Genomic DNA, 15498 nt, shown 5'->3' on the forward strand with positions numbered 1-15498 from the left:
TCTGCAACATAAGCAGTAGTCAGGAAAATACGTTATTACATCACAGCACTTGTCATAAGAATATCATAAAATGCCCATAGTAGGAACATTAGAAAACATATGGCAAGTTAGAAAAACATATTAGCAAGCATGTCCATAAAAGGAACATTTGCATACACATATGTAAAAACATCAAACGCAGGTAGGTAATATATGAATCAAACAAAAGTCTGTAGAAAGAACTTTGGATTGCAACTACTGTATATTGGTCCTTTAAACAGTACCTGGTTGGATGAAGGCACCTCCAGTGCCTAGAAGGTGAACAATGGGCCCCCCGGCGCCCCTATGCGCAAAACGGGGGCCTCCCTTATACTCTGGGTTCAGAGGAGGGCGACATGCACCTCCTCTCTTTTATAGACAGGCCCCTCGGGGACTGTGATTACTGGGGGCCCCCCAGGGCCTCAACCAGCCCTAACGAGGGGGGCCAAAGCCAGCAAAAACAACTTAGGGCAGGAGGGGGGCACCACTCACCCCCTCCGGTTTAATGACAGGCCCCTCCCAGAACGCGCGATCTCTGGGGACCCCCCCCGAGCCTCCACTGGCCCTTCCACCAAGGGGGGGGGGGCACAATAATGCCCGTTTTACCTAACAGCAGAAAAGGAGCGTCCTGCTCCTAACGCAGAGGCCAGGGGGGAGGGGCACTCCCCGCGCCTTCCCCTGGTCCTGCCGTGAAGCCACAAGAAGATCGGACCCATCCTGGGGCCGGAGCAGACACTTGCCTGCACCCGATGCGGTGCACGAGTGTTCTTCCAGCTTCCCGGGCCGCTGCGGTGATCTTATTTAAAGGGGCACAATGCAGCAAGGAGCCTACGAGCTCCCAAGGCTCCATAAGCGTGCTTCAATCAGCGCTATGGCAGCCGCAACCACAGAGAAGCACCCCTCGTGAAGAAATGGATGCAGGGGTCAGGGGCCACAGCACCCTGCCCCTGGGGAGCAGAATCTTAAGACAAGGTCCTCAGGTGGAGGGCCCAGCTACAGGCCAGCACAAGGGAAAGGCAGCAAGTGGCAAGTCCTTCACAGTGACTAGGCAGGTCACAGGTCAGCACAGCAGCAGCAGTCCATGGCGGTTCCCGGTGAGTCCTTTCAGCCTTTGGTGTCCAGTTCCAAGATGATTCCAAGAGTCTCCAAATTGTGGAGAAAATTCCCCTGTACTGATAGTCAGTTCTTACAGTGTTTTACAATGGTAGGGAGAGGAGGTTCCAGCCAGTTACAACTGGTTCTGGGAGCGCCCCCTCTCTCCTTTCAGCACAGGCTCCAAACATCAGTGGGGGGTTAACGACCCTATTGTGTGAGGCCAGGGCACAGTCTTTACAAATGCAGGTGTGCCCCGCCTCTCCCTTCTCTCAGCCCAGGAAGACTATTCAGTATGCAGATGCACCTCTCTGACACCTCCACCCTCCCTGTGTACAGGCTGTCTGAAAAGTATGCACAAAGCCCTAACAGTCACTCTGCTCAGACGTGGATTGGAGTCAAGCTGCAAAACACCAGAGTCATAAGCACAGATAAATGCGCACTTTCTAGAAGTGGCATTTCTGTGATAGTAATAAAAAATACACCCACACCAGTAAGCAGCATTTATTATCACCATCACAACCATACCAAACACGCCTACGCTACCCCTCATAAATCAGACAATACCCCTTACACATAAGGCAGGGCATTTCTAATGCAATCCTATGAGAAGGCAGCACTCACAGCAGTGAGACACCAAGTTAGGCTGTTTGTCACTCTTAGGACAGGCCATGCAATATGGCACATGTCCTGTCTTTCTACATACATGGCACCCTGCCCATAGGGCTAGCTATGGCGTACCTTAGGGGTGACTTACATGTAGTAAAAGGGGAGTTCTGGGCCTGGCAAGTAAATTTAGATGCCAGGTCCCTGTGGCAGAAAACTGCGCACACAGGCCCTGCGCTAGCAGGCCTGAGACAGGTTTGAAAGTCTACTTCAGTGGGTGGCGCAAGCAGCGCTGCAGGCCCACTAGTAGTAATTAATTTACAGGCCCTGGGTATAGAAATACCACTGTACAAGGGACTTATAGGTAAATTAAATATGCCAATTAGGTATAAGCCAATCATACCAACTTTAGATGGGAGAGCACCTGCACTTTAGCACTGGTCAGCAGTGATAAAGTGCTCAGAGTCCTAGAGCCAACAGCGAGAGGTCAGAAAAACCAGGAGGAAGGAGGCAAAAAGACTGGGGATGACCCTGCGTAAGGCAAAAAGTCCAACAGTGGTGTTCTTAAAATTTGTGTCCAATCTGTAGGCTTATGCGTGCACCAGGGCACAGGGGCTCAAGAAATGAGAAATACCCATGTGTGTTTTGCATGAGAGTTGCTTTGCCCATAGGTTAATATGGGGACATTTTTACAATGAATCCTAACTGATACAGTGGATTGCAGTGGATCGGCCTCATAATGTTTACTCTCATTGGATTTACAATTACATAAATATTTTCCAGTGGTAAAGTTGGCTTTGTCATTAATGCCTTGGAAATGTCACTTCTAGAAAGTGTGCATTTCTGTATTCTAAAACGCTTTTTGTGCACCTTTTTAATTCAGCTTCATTCTAGGTGGGTGGAAACACACCTGTGCATTCCCCAGCGACAGCTATAAAACTTGGGCAACTGGGACAACAGACTTCTGCCATTTGAGGGCCTGGCTGAATGGACTGTAGGCGAGGTTTTGAAACTTGGCCTCTTGGAGCCAGATCATGGACTCATTTAAGATAAAGATCTGCATTCCACGGCCCTATGGCAGACAGGTCTGAAATTTAGAGAAGTCATATGTTGTTCAATGAGGAACCCTTTGAACCACTCCCAACTTCAAAGGCACGAAAACTGAGAGATATACTTACAAGAAAGTGGAGCAGAGACCCTGAACTGCGTGGTGCATACTGTCAAAGGCATCTGTTGTGCAGGGAGTACTTACTGTCCTGGGAAGGGACCGTGCACACTTCCTGCAATGTGGCTGGCCTGGGAAAACTGCTTGCTGCAGTGTGGTACTCTGAAGTGTACTTTCCAAGGGCTTGTTTGCTTGCCTTTTGTTCTTTGTGGAGGTCTGAGGGACATCAAAGACCTTTTGCAAGGGACCCACACTTCTACATGTGTCATCTGGAAAGCGGTGTCCTCCTATGCCTGTATGTTGCCTGCTGGATTCCACCGGTAGCAGCAGTCTGAAGGTAGAACTAAGCAATTGTGCTTGGAGACCAGATTTGCCTGGTGCGGAGCCTTCATCAAGGGGTCATGATATGCATAAGCGTCTCATTGGTAGTGAGCAGATTCACCAGTTGCAAGACCCCACAAAGTCCACTTTTTTATGGTGCTGCATTTCTCTTGTGCAATACCTGACTTCCTGCTCTATGTGTGAGGTGTCCATGTCACTGGTTGCGACCCTCAGAAGTGAGAGCGTACCCGGAGCAGTGTCACATTCTACCATGTGCGGCACCACTGAACTTGTGTCTCTGTGTGTGTGACCAGATTTGTCTGGTGCGGCTCAAGTCATTGTGCACCAGACATTGTGCCTCATTCCAAGGATGTACGGAATTGGAATTTATCGTGTGTTCAGAATTGCCAGGTGAGACTCAAGTTACCAGGCACAGGACTTTTGTGATTCATTCCAGGGAGGCGCTTTATTGAAACTATTCATTTGCATACTGAATTTTCTGGTGTGACTCAAATTATCGAGCACTAGACACTGTGCCTCATTCCAGGGAGGGGCTGAATTGGAAACATTTTGTGAGCAAACGGAATTGTCTGGTGTGACTCTAGTTATCATGCTCCCGATGTTGCGCTTTCTTTCAGGAGGTGCAAATTTGGTAACTCTTTGTGTGCAACAGGGATGCCTGGGGCAGCTCAAGGCATCTCGCCCAGACGTGGTGCCTCCATTCCTGGGAGGTGTGGAATTGGTAACTATTTGTGGATTGGAGTGCCTGGCTTGGTTGGGCACCACTGAGAACAGCGTGTGTCTGAAGGCAACCTCCCCTCATGCTTTGCAAACCAGGGCCCGTGAAGGAAGGCCGACGTGGAGACCCCTGAGTGAACTTCCAGAGTTATGACCAAACCTCCATTTGTCAACTGCTGCCTAAACAGCCATTCTCTTTTTCTTCACCTTCCTTTGCCCCGGGATCCTGAATAAGTGTATCTACCGACCATGAGAAGCCTAGTATCAGGTGAAAGGTTCTGCATCTTTAGCTCTTGGGGCGGGAAATGGTTGGAAGGTGATGGAAAGTTTGGGCCCAAGAGGAATCTGGAAACTCATTGACAACTCACCTGCCAATTGTCAAAGCACTGCATTAGGGCACTGGAAGTGAGTGTGGGAGATTGTGTGTATACTAGCCTGCCTGATATCTGTGGTACGGCATGGCGCTGCATAGTGAGTGTGTGGAATGATTGCCTGGGATTGACCACACCGCTTGGTGCAGTGCACGTTGTTAACTGTTACTGTTGACTTTGAAGTTTACTTGTGCAGCCTAGGCTGCGGAGCCATTTTAAAAGTGCTGAGATTCTCTGTATGTACACATGGCTGCTATCGTTGAGCAGCAGGATGCATCCTATAGCTGTCTGATCTTGAATTGGGAGTGATCCCTAGGGTGGATCTCATGCTGCCAACATGGTTGCACAGCATGAGGGTGTTGGGAGGGAAAGTATTATTGTTTTTCTCTTGTGTACATAGTGGTAATGTCGTCTTACACCGTTGAGCCTAGTACTACCAGTTATATTTTTTAATGTGATTGAGGCTCAGATTCACATGATGTTCTTGTTGTGTTAATTAATGTGTGTGTTGAAATACAAACTTGATTTACATACACCTCATGTGAAGTCTCTTTTGTGTCACTCAGTGTAGTTGTTGTGTGGTAATGCTATGCCAATGCTTTACACATTGCCCCTGTGACAAGCCTGACTGCTCTGTGCCAAGCTACCCAAGGGTGAGTGCAGGTTATACAGTGTGTGTAATCACCCACCCCTGACAGGAGTGGTAAGTTCTGCCTGGCTAGGGCCTCGCCTCAGGCAACCACAAAGTGATGCCTCCAAAAGTGGGTTAATATTTTGATTTGTCTAACCTGGGTCAAAGTCTATGTGCATGTGCAAAGAGGAAAAAACATTGATTAAACTACAATGCCAAAATATACCCACCAAGTGACCGTGACCAACTTGTTGAAATGAATGGCAGTGTCAGGGGAGACTCCTCCTGTGAAGGCTAAAATATTTCAAAACATTTTTTTTAGAGGTCTGATTTCTATCTGTGCTATTGTTCTATTCATAAGTTGCCAGGGATGTAAATCTCAGATCATTAGAAACACTTTTTGCAAACATATAAAACACCAAAGAATTACAAGTGGATAGAGTTTAAAAGCGGAAAGCTATGTTGCCAGAAAACAGTGTTGTAACAGCAGTATTTACATGGATGGAGAGGTAGTGCCCACTGATAAAAAGACGAACAACTTCTTGCTCAATTATAGTAGCCACTAACCTCAGTATATTCAGACAAAACCTCACATACGTTATACACTATGTCATGGACAAATCAACCCTGCATCTTATCAGTTCCACTGACACTGGGTTTATTGAATGGGAAGACCTAACAGAACTCCTTACAACTGGGATGAAGACAATAAATTGGATCTAACACTTCCATTTCCATCCCAAATGCCATAGCAGAACCAAAAGCAAGGTTCTGCTTTAGTTCCACTTTGTCTTTTAAGTGGGGGAGACCTCAAAAGAGACCTTTGAAGATCACAAGGTCCCTTCCTTCACTGGATCCACACACTCTACAGGTGATATGCAGCCCTTTGTGTGAAGAGAGGCACTGCCCTATTCAAGTATAGGTGCCAGCTCCTCCCTCCCACCTAACCCAGAAAGACCCATCAGCCAGATGATGGGCCATCAGGATGTAAATGTCACACCCAAGCTTCAGTTGTATGTGACTGCCTAGAGGTAATGCACAAAGTCCAGCTGTCACTTTCCCCCAGATGTGTATTCAGAGACAGAGAGAGACACAGACTGGTTAAAGTAAGAAAATGCTGACTTTATAAAAGTGGCATTTTCAGACTTATAATTTAAAATCCGATTTCACCATAAGTTGTGTTTTTAAATTGTGAATCAAGGGACACCAAACTCCATGTTTTTATCTCTTCCCAATTGGAAATTACAATTAAAGAATGTTTTAAGGCAACCCCAATGTTAAGCTATGGGAGAAATAGGCCTTGCAGTAGTGGAAAAATAATGTGAGAGGTTTTTACTTTCTGGACATGCTAAACTAAAAGGTACATGTCCAACTTTTCAAATACACTACACCCTGCCCATGGGGCTAACCAGGGCCCACCTTAGGGTCTGGCAAGTGTGTACACTGGCCTGGTTGAAACAGCAGTTTAAAACTGCAACCACAGGTCCTGCAGTGGCAGGCCTGAGACATGTTTGAAGGCTATTGTAAGGGATGACACAATCAGTGGTGCAGCCCACTGGTAGCACTTAATTTACAGGCCCAGGGACTTACAACTAAATCAAATATACCAAATGTGGATAAGGTAATGTTACCATGTTTACAGTACAGAACACCCGTACTTTAGCACTTGTCAGCAGTGGTAAAGTTCACAGAATCCTAAAAACCACAAGAAATGAGTCAGAAATAAAGGAGGTTAGAGGAAAACAAGTTAGAAAGAACCACACCAAGGTTTCCAGGCCTAACAGTAAGGTTGCACAATCACACCATATAATAATTCACATTTCTCAGATAGTGCTTCATAATTCAAGCTTTTGTTGCTCTGAAACTCTCACGGATTGCAGAGGTGTGGTATTTTATTTATATGAAGCAAGTTGCGTGGTATGTTAGATCTATTGGGAGTGGGATGAAATGCACAGAAATAATCAAGACACTTAGGGGCATATTTACAAGCCTCAAAGTGCCACCATAACATCACTTTTTGTGACGCTTGCGTGGCGCGGTGCACTAAGAATATTTATAAGGCGGTGCTTAGCCACTTTTTGTAGCTTAACAGCGGCTTGTAAATATGCCCCTGATGCAGTTTTCTGCAGCAGAGGGGTGTGAAACAGGTGTTGCTGTGAGCATTTCATTACAACACCCATTGCTTTTGAGGCTCCCCCAGATTTACAAGAATCTGTAAATCTGTGGCATTGCCAAAAACTACCACCATAAGGATTTTCGCTTCTGCATTACACATAGAAAGAGGAAACCCACCATAAATAAGGGACACCTTCTTGAACATAAACAATCAATCCCCTCAACGCAGACACCCTTGCACTATGGCGCTGGCAGCTAAATTTAGTGCGGGTGCAGGGGAAAATGCTGGGGTGCAGCATATTCTTGTAAATATGGCACATCCCTGTGTTTCAGAACTGACGCAGCAAGGAGCTGCTGATTTTAAAGCAGCACTGCACTTCTCCAATTTGTTGTAAATCTGCCTCTTAATCGTTATTGTTAGAAATGGGGTCTTTGGTTGACAGTCAGGTTACCCCCTGTTCAAGCAAGGACCCTCACTCTAGTTAGGATAAAAGAGAATCACCCTCAGCTAACCCCTGCTTACCCCCTTGGTAGCTTGGCAGAGCAGTAGGCTTAACCTCAGAGTGCTGGGCGTAAAGTATTTGTACCAACACACACAGTAACTTAATGAAAACACTACAAAATGACACAACACCAGTTTAGAAAAATAGGAAATATTTATCTAGACAAAACAAGACCAAAACGACAAAAATCCAACATACACAAGTCAAGTTATGATTTTTTAAAGGTTTAAAATAAAAAGAGTCTTTAGGTAGTTGTAACAACACACTAGCGCTGCTAGCGTGAAAATGTACCTGGTTTGCGTCAAAAATAACCCCGCACGGGCGGTGTGCGTCGAAAGTAACCCTGCACGGCTGTGTGCGTCGAAAACAACTCGGCACGGCGGTGCGCGTTGAAAAAGCCAGCCACACGACGATCCGAAAGTCCCGCGGCGCAGGGTGCGATCTCTCAGCCTCCGTCAGCGATGCTGCGCGTCGTTTCTCCTGCTCCGGGCGTCGGTTTTTCGGTCGCGTTTCCTGCGGCGTCGTTTCTCAGCTGCGGAACCGGCGTCGCGTCGTTTTCTCAGCCGCGATCGGATTCGCGTCGATCTTTTCTCCGCACGGCGCTCGGTGCGTGTATTTTTGTCCTTAGGCTGCCAGCCTCTCCTTTCAGGGTCCCAGGAACTGGAAGGGCACCACAGAGCAGAGTAGGGGTCTCTCCAGAGACTCCAGGTGCTGGCAGGAAGAAGTCTTTGCTATCCCTGAGACTTCAACAACAGGAGGCAAGCTCTACATCAAGCCCTTGGAGATTTCTTCTTCAAGATGGAAGGCACACAAAGTCCAGTCTTTGCCCTCTTACTCTGGCAGAAGCAGCACTGCAGGAAAGCTCCACAAAGCACAGTCACAGGCAGGGCAGCACTTGTTCCTCAGCGATCAGCTCTTCTCCAGGCAGAGGTTCCCCTTGATTCCAGAAGTGTTTCTAAAGTTTGTAAGTTTGGGTGCCCTTCTTATACCCATTTTAGTCTTTGAAGTCACCTTCCTTCAAAGGGGACTCACACCCTCTTGTGAAATCCTGCCTTGCCCAGGCAAGGCCTCAGACACACACCAGGGGGCTGGAGACAGCATTGTCAGAGGCAGGCACAGTCCTTTCAGATGAGAGTGACCACTCCACCCCTCCCTCCTAGCAGAGATGGCTAATCAGGAATGCAGATCACACCCCAGCTCCCTTTGTGTCACTGTCTGGTGTGAGGTGAAAAACAACCCAACTGTCAAACTGACCCAGACAGGGAATCCACAAACAAGGCAGAGTCACAGAATGGTTTAAGCAAGAAAATGCTCACTTTCTAAAAGTGGCATTTCCAAACTCACAATCTTAAAATCAACTTTACTAAAAGATGTATTTTTAAATTGTGAGTTCAGGGATCCCAAACTCCACATGTCCATCTACTCTCTAGGGGAATCTACACTTTAATCATATTTAAAGGTAGCCCCCCATATTATCCTATGAGAGAGACAGACCTTGCAACAGTGAAAACGAAATTGGCAGTATTTCACTGTCAGGACATATAAACCACATTACTATATGTCCTACCTCATCCATACACTGCACCCTGCCCTTGGGGCTACCTAGGGCCTACCTTAGGGGTGCCTTACATGTAAGGAAAGGGAAGGTTTAGGCCTGGCAAGTGGGTACACTTGCCAAGTCGAATTTACAGTGTAAAATTACACATACAGACACTGCAGTGGCAGGTCTGAGACATGATTACAGAGCTACTTATGTGGGTGGCACAACCAGTGCTGCAGGCCCACTAGTAGCATTTGATTTACAGGCCCTGGCACCTCTAGTGCACCTTACTAGGGACTTACTAGTAAATCAAATATGCCAATCATGGATAAACCACTTACATACAATTTAAACAGGAGAGCATATGCACTTTAGCACTGGTTAGCAGTGGTAAAGTGCTCAGAGTTGAAAAGCCAACAGCAACATGTCAGAAAAATATAGGAGGCAGGAGGCAAAAAAGTCTGGGGATGACCCTGCAAAAGCAAAAGTCCAACACGACCCCCTACCAGCCTAAAGCCAGGGGAGAACAATCAATACCTTGATGTACTTCCCTGATTGGGGCGATAGAACAGGGACCCAGGCCCACAACAGCAGGGGCATGTTCCAGTTCTACGCCTTCCTGACTCCAGTTGAATCCCTCTGTCCATACTCTCAGGGCCCACTAAGCTAACCCATGGGGAACCCTTCTCCACATCTACAGACACCATCTGTGCAGCACCTAACTTTACTTTGCTCACAGATGAATTGCAATGGGCAGATAGTACCACCAGGGCCAACACAGTGGAGTTGCCCACTCCACCCCCGGGGTGTGACTCTCGTCCTCCCCCCCCCAGGGGCAACTCTGTCCACCAGGACAGCAAGCCACAGTGGCCCCAGACAACTGTCAGGGATGAGAGCCCGACCTCAGGCCTCTCTAACCACTGTGACTGTGGAGAGTGGGGGGTGGTAGCCCCAGGTGCCTGGCACCCTTTGACCACTCTCTCTTCCACCAGGTCAGGGATGACAACCTGACCCTGGTCCTCCCCTCTGGGGCTCTGTACCCTCCCTGCAGAAGCGGCACCCCCAGAGTCCAAAACTGTCAGGGTGCTTGTAGAAGCAGTCCTGCACAATTCTTCCATCAGTGCAGGAATGTTAACCTGCAACTGATCCTCCAACCTGGGGTCTGTACCTTCAGGTTGGACCAGGGCCAGGGGTGAGGCTTCCCTCCCCCTGCCCTCTCTTCTGGGGTCCTGAACCACCCAACTAGGAGCGGCCCCCCCAGAAGACAACATGGTAGGGGTACTGTTAGCAGTAGCCCCTTCCTCCAGGTCAGGGGGGACACCCTTAACCTGGCCTCCCAATCCAGGGTCTGTACCCACAGACTGGATCACTGCCTGGCAACCCAGGACTTCCTGGGGGGCATACCTACCCCCTACCAGGTCAGAGTTTACCCTCTGAACCTGGTCATCCAACCCAGGGTCACCACCCTGCGGTTGACCCACTGCCTGGCACACCAGGACTTCCTTGGGAGCACACTTACCCCCCATCAGGTCAGAGTTTACCCCCTGAACCTGATCATTCAACCCAGAGTCACCACCCTGCGGTTGAACCATTGCCTGGCACACCAGGACTTCCAGGGGAGCACACCTACCCCCTACCAGATCAGAGCTTACCCCCTGAATCTGGCAATCCAACCCAGAGTCACTACCCTGCGGTTGAACCACTGCCTGGCACACCAGGACTTCCTTGGGAGCACACGTACTCCCCATCAGGTCAGAGTTTACCCCCTGAACCTGATCATCCAACCCAGAGTCACCATCCTGCGGTTGAATCATTGCCTGGCGCACCAGGACTTCCTGGGGGGCACACCTACCCCCCACAAGGGAAACACTTTCCCCAAGGGCCATACAAGAGTCTGGCTGGCGCAGGTCTCCTGACCTCTGCCCATCTGACAGAGTCTGGATTCCCCCCAGCCCAGAAATGGTCTCACCAAGGTCATTCCTGGGGGGCTCTGCACTCAGAGCTGACCCCTGACCCTCCAGGTTCTCCACTGGGGCCCGCAACCCCCTCTCAACCCTCTGTCTGGACTTCTGCAACCCCTCACTAGGAGTGGTACTGCCAGACACCAGAACTGGTGGGACGCTGGCTACAGCCGCCCCCCCAAGTTCTCCTGACACTGTGGGGTCTCCCTCAACAGATGGCCCTATGGTACAGGCTAGGCTCCCCTCCTGGGGTTCCCGCAGGGAACCCTCCAGGACCTGGGACCGGATCTCGGGCACCTTGGGCCTCAACCCATCCCCATTCCCTCTCCTCTGAGACTGGACATGGGGTCCCTCACCCATCCCACTACACTGGGACCTACCTGGGACACTACAATCCTTCCCTACCTCACCTGGTTGGGAACTACCTAGACCACTCCTCTCAGGAGCACCCCCAAATGCCTCTTCAGACTCTCTGGTACTCACCCAGAAGTCTGCCTCCATTGTAAGCTCCCTGGGGTCAGAGAACTCACACTCCACCTGGTGTTGGCATAGCTCTGGAAAATAAGGACTAGACATATGCTCTCCAGCAATTACATCACTCAGCCCCTCACATGAATTAACCAAAGTACCCTTCACCCAACCATCCAGTGACTCTGCTTTGAAAAAGCACCCCACATCACCCTCCTGAGACTGGTGAGACAGTACCTGACTGTCCCTGACACTCAACCCACACTCTTCTGGGATGTTTTCACACTCCATAACCAGGACTTCTACCTGGAGGGAACCCCTCTCCCTGTCACTCTCACCTAGAGTCAGTAGAGTGTCCCGCCCACCAGTAGGAATATGACTCCCCATGCCAGTTCCCCAATCCACCTCAGGGACCCTGTGCATCACTGGAGCTACCTCATACCCCTGAACCTCCTGGTGTGTGTTAACTCCCTCCTTCAAGTAGGGTACCACATCTCTGGGCATGTGCACTTCTTCAGCAGTACTGGATACAAGATTTTTGCTGCCACCATCTGAACTGGACTCAGCCCTCATGGCCTCCAGCTTCAGCTCTTCACAGCTCAGCTCTTGAGCTGCAATCCTTTCTTTTTCTAGGACTAAGGCTCTCTCCTCCTCAGCCCTCTCAAGCTCTGCATCTAGCTCTTCCAGATTCCGGATTAGAGCTAGGAGCCAATCATCTCTTTCTGTTCCCTCCTCAGGGCCACTGCCCTCCTCCTCAGAGTAGTTATCCTCCTCAGACTTATTTGGTGGTGTTGCCTGACAACGTTTCAATTCATACTGAAACAGGGCTGACTCAAGATCCTCCCTTCTGGATTTCCTGTTCACAGCCAGTCCCCTTTCCATGCAGAATGCTTTAAGCTGCCACTTTTTATACATAAATAGGTGCCAGAAATTGACTTCCATTCTGCCAAGGCTTCACAACCAAAAAAACAAAGTCCAAAAATATTAGCAATACTTCCAGGAGGACATCAGAGAACAAAAAGCAGAATCACAAGACAAGTAGTATGTGGTCACGTAGTGGTCTGAGATCAAAACAGTAGTGTACACTTAATTACTGTATGTCAAGTACAAATACAAGTCCAAATCCCGACCGCTGGTCACCAATGTTAGAAATGGGGTCTTTGGTTGACAGTCAGGTTACCCCCTGTTCAAGCAAGGACCCTCACTCTAGTTAGGATAAAAGAGAATCACCCTCAGCTAACCCCTGCTTACCCCCTTGGTAGCTTGGCAGAGCAGTAGGCTTAACCTCAGAGTGCTGGGCGTAAAGTATTTGTACCAACACACACAGTAACTTAATGAAAACACTACAAAATGACACAACACCAGTTTAGAAAAATAGGAAATATTTATCTAGACAAAACAAGACCAAAACGACAAAAATCCAACATACACAAGTCAAGTTATGATTTTTTAAAGGTTTAAAATAAAAAGAGTCTTTAGGTAGTTGTAACAACACACTAGCGCTGCTAGCGTGAAAATGTACCTGGTTTGCGTCAAAAATAACCCCGCACGGGCGGTGTGCGTCGAAAGTAACCCTGCACGGCTGTGTGCGTCGAAAACAACTCGGCACGGCGGTGCGCGTTGAAAAAGCCAGCCACACGACGATCCGAAAGTCCCGCGGCGCAGGGTGCGATCTCTCAGCCTCCGTCAGCGATGCTGCGCGTCGTTTCTCCTGCTCCGGGCGTCGGTTTTTCGGTCGCGTTTCCTGCGGCGTCGTTTCTCAGCTGCGGAACCGGCGTCGCGTCGTTTTCTCAGCCGCGATCGGATTCGCGTCGATCTTTTCTCCGCACGGCGCTCGGTGCGTGTATTTTTGTCCTTAGGCTGCCAGCCTCTCCTTTCAGGGTCCCAGGAACTGGAAGGGCACCACAGAGCAGAGTAGGGGTCTCTCCAGAGACTCCAGGTGCTGGCAGGAAGAAGTCTTTGCTATCCCTGAGACTTCAACAACAGGAGGCAAGCTCTACATCAAGCCCTTGGAGATTTCTTCTTCAAGATGGAAGGCACACAAAGTCCAGTCTTTGCCCTCTTACTCTGGCAGAAGCAGCACTGCAGGAAAGCTCCACAAAGCACAGTCACAGGCAGGGCAGCACTTGTTCCTCAGCGATCAGCTCTTCTCCAGGCAGAGGTTCCCCTTGATTCCAGAAGTGTTTCTAAAGTTTGTAAGTTTGGGTGCCCTTCTTATACCCATTTTAGTCTTTGAAGTCACCTTCCTTCAAAGGGGACTCACACCCTCTTGTGAAATCCTGCCTTGCCCAGGCAAGGCCTCAGACACACACCAGGGGGCTGGAGACAGCATTGTCAGAGGCAGGCACAGTCCTTTCAGATGAGAGTGACCACTCCACCCCTCCCTCCTAGCAGAGATGGCTAATCAGGAATGCAGATCACACCCCAGCTCCCTTTGTGTCACTGTCTGGTGTGAGGTGAAAAACAACCCAACTGTCAAACTGACCCAGACAGGGAATCCACAAACAAGGCAGAGTCACAGAATGGTTTAAGCAAGAAAATGCTCACTTTCTAAAAGTGGCATTTCCAAACTCACAATCTTAAAATCAACTTTACTAAAAGATGTATTTTTAAATTGTGAGTTCAGGGATCCCAAACTCCACATGTCCATCTACTCTCTAGGGGAATCTACACTTTAATCATATTTAAAGGTAGCCCCCCATATTATCCTATGAGAGAGACAGACCTTGCAACAGTGAAAACGAAATTGGCAGTATTTCACTGTCAGGACATATAAACCACATTACTATATGTCCTACCTCATCCATACACTGCACCCTGCCCTTGGGGCTACCTAGGGCCTACCTTAGGGGTGCCTTACATGTAAGGAAAGGGAAGGTTTAGGCCTGGCAAGTGGGTACACTTGCCAAGTCGAATTTACAGTGTAAAATTACACATACAGACACTGCAGTGGCAGGTCTGAGACATGATTACAGAGCTACTTATGTGGGTGGCACAACCAGTGCTGCAGGCCCACTAGTAGCATTTGATTTACAGGCCCTGGCACCTCTAGTGCACCTTACTAGGGACTTACTAGTAAATCAAATATGCCAATCATGGATAAACCACTTACATACAATTTAAACAGGAGAGCATATGCACTTTAGCACTGGTTAGCAGTGGTAAAGTGCTCAGAGTTGAAAAGCCAACAGCAACATGTCAGAAAAATATAGGAGGCAGGAGGCAAAAAAGTCTGGGGATGACCCTGCAAAAGCAAAAGTCCAACAGTTATAAATTAAATGAGCTTGTTGTGTGCTTAAAAATAGAAACTAAGAAGAGGTTCAAACATCTGATTTACAAACTGATTCTTTCTTTTTTCATTCATACGTTTATATTCTGCATGTTTCTATTTGTCCTCCTTTATAGGTGAATGGTCAAATAATTTTAGGCCTATCATTATGCCTCTTTCTTGATTTCTTGTGTATTGTGATTTGCGGGAGTCAAACAAACATTCACCTCTGTTTAACACAAGGTCTTGTGCTTTAATAAAAGAAATAGCCATGATTTTTTACACTAATTATAAAAAATAAATTAAATGAGAAAAAAGTAATACAAAGTATTATAGAAAACAGTATTATAGTCCTTATAAATCAGTATTAGAAGATATCGTAGCCATTGGTTAAATAATTCTTTCTTTGATGTTTCCTTTGGAGACTGATGGAACTATTAAAAAATTGTATGCTTTTGTAACAATAAATGCATAGGAATATTGTGGCATATTTTGTTTCTTCTCAATCTTGTTAAATCATTTTTAATGCTTACATATCTTTCTCCACATTGGTCAACGTGGTTCAACATTGTTACTATTTCTTTCCAAAGGGCATTTGTCCGAATAGGTGGCTTGCTATAAAAAAAAAATATTTTGAGGCTCAAGACAGAGCAGTGTTATTGCCTTGTTAATAAAATAAATAAGATACTTCTGAATGTATG

At 47.9% G+C, this 15498-nt stretch overlaps 1 protein-coding gene across 2 annotated transcripts in view; it reads right to left on the reverse strand.

The window, feature by feature from the left end:
* Positions 1 to 15498, reverse strand: part of LOC138266015 (C-C chemokine receptor type 5-like) — a 91488-nt gene that overhangs the window by 21753 nt on the left and 54237 nt on the right. The window lies entirely within an intron of this gene.

This window comes from Pleurodeles waltl, chromosome 2_1, assembly GCF_031143425.1.
Source record: "Pleurodeles waltl isolate 20211129_DDA chromosome 2_1, aPleWal1.hap1.20221129, whole genome shotgun sequence".
Taxonomy (NCBI): domain Eukaryota; kingdom Metazoa; phylum Chordata; class Amphibia; order Caudata; family Salamandridae; genus Pleurodeles; species Pleurodeles waltl.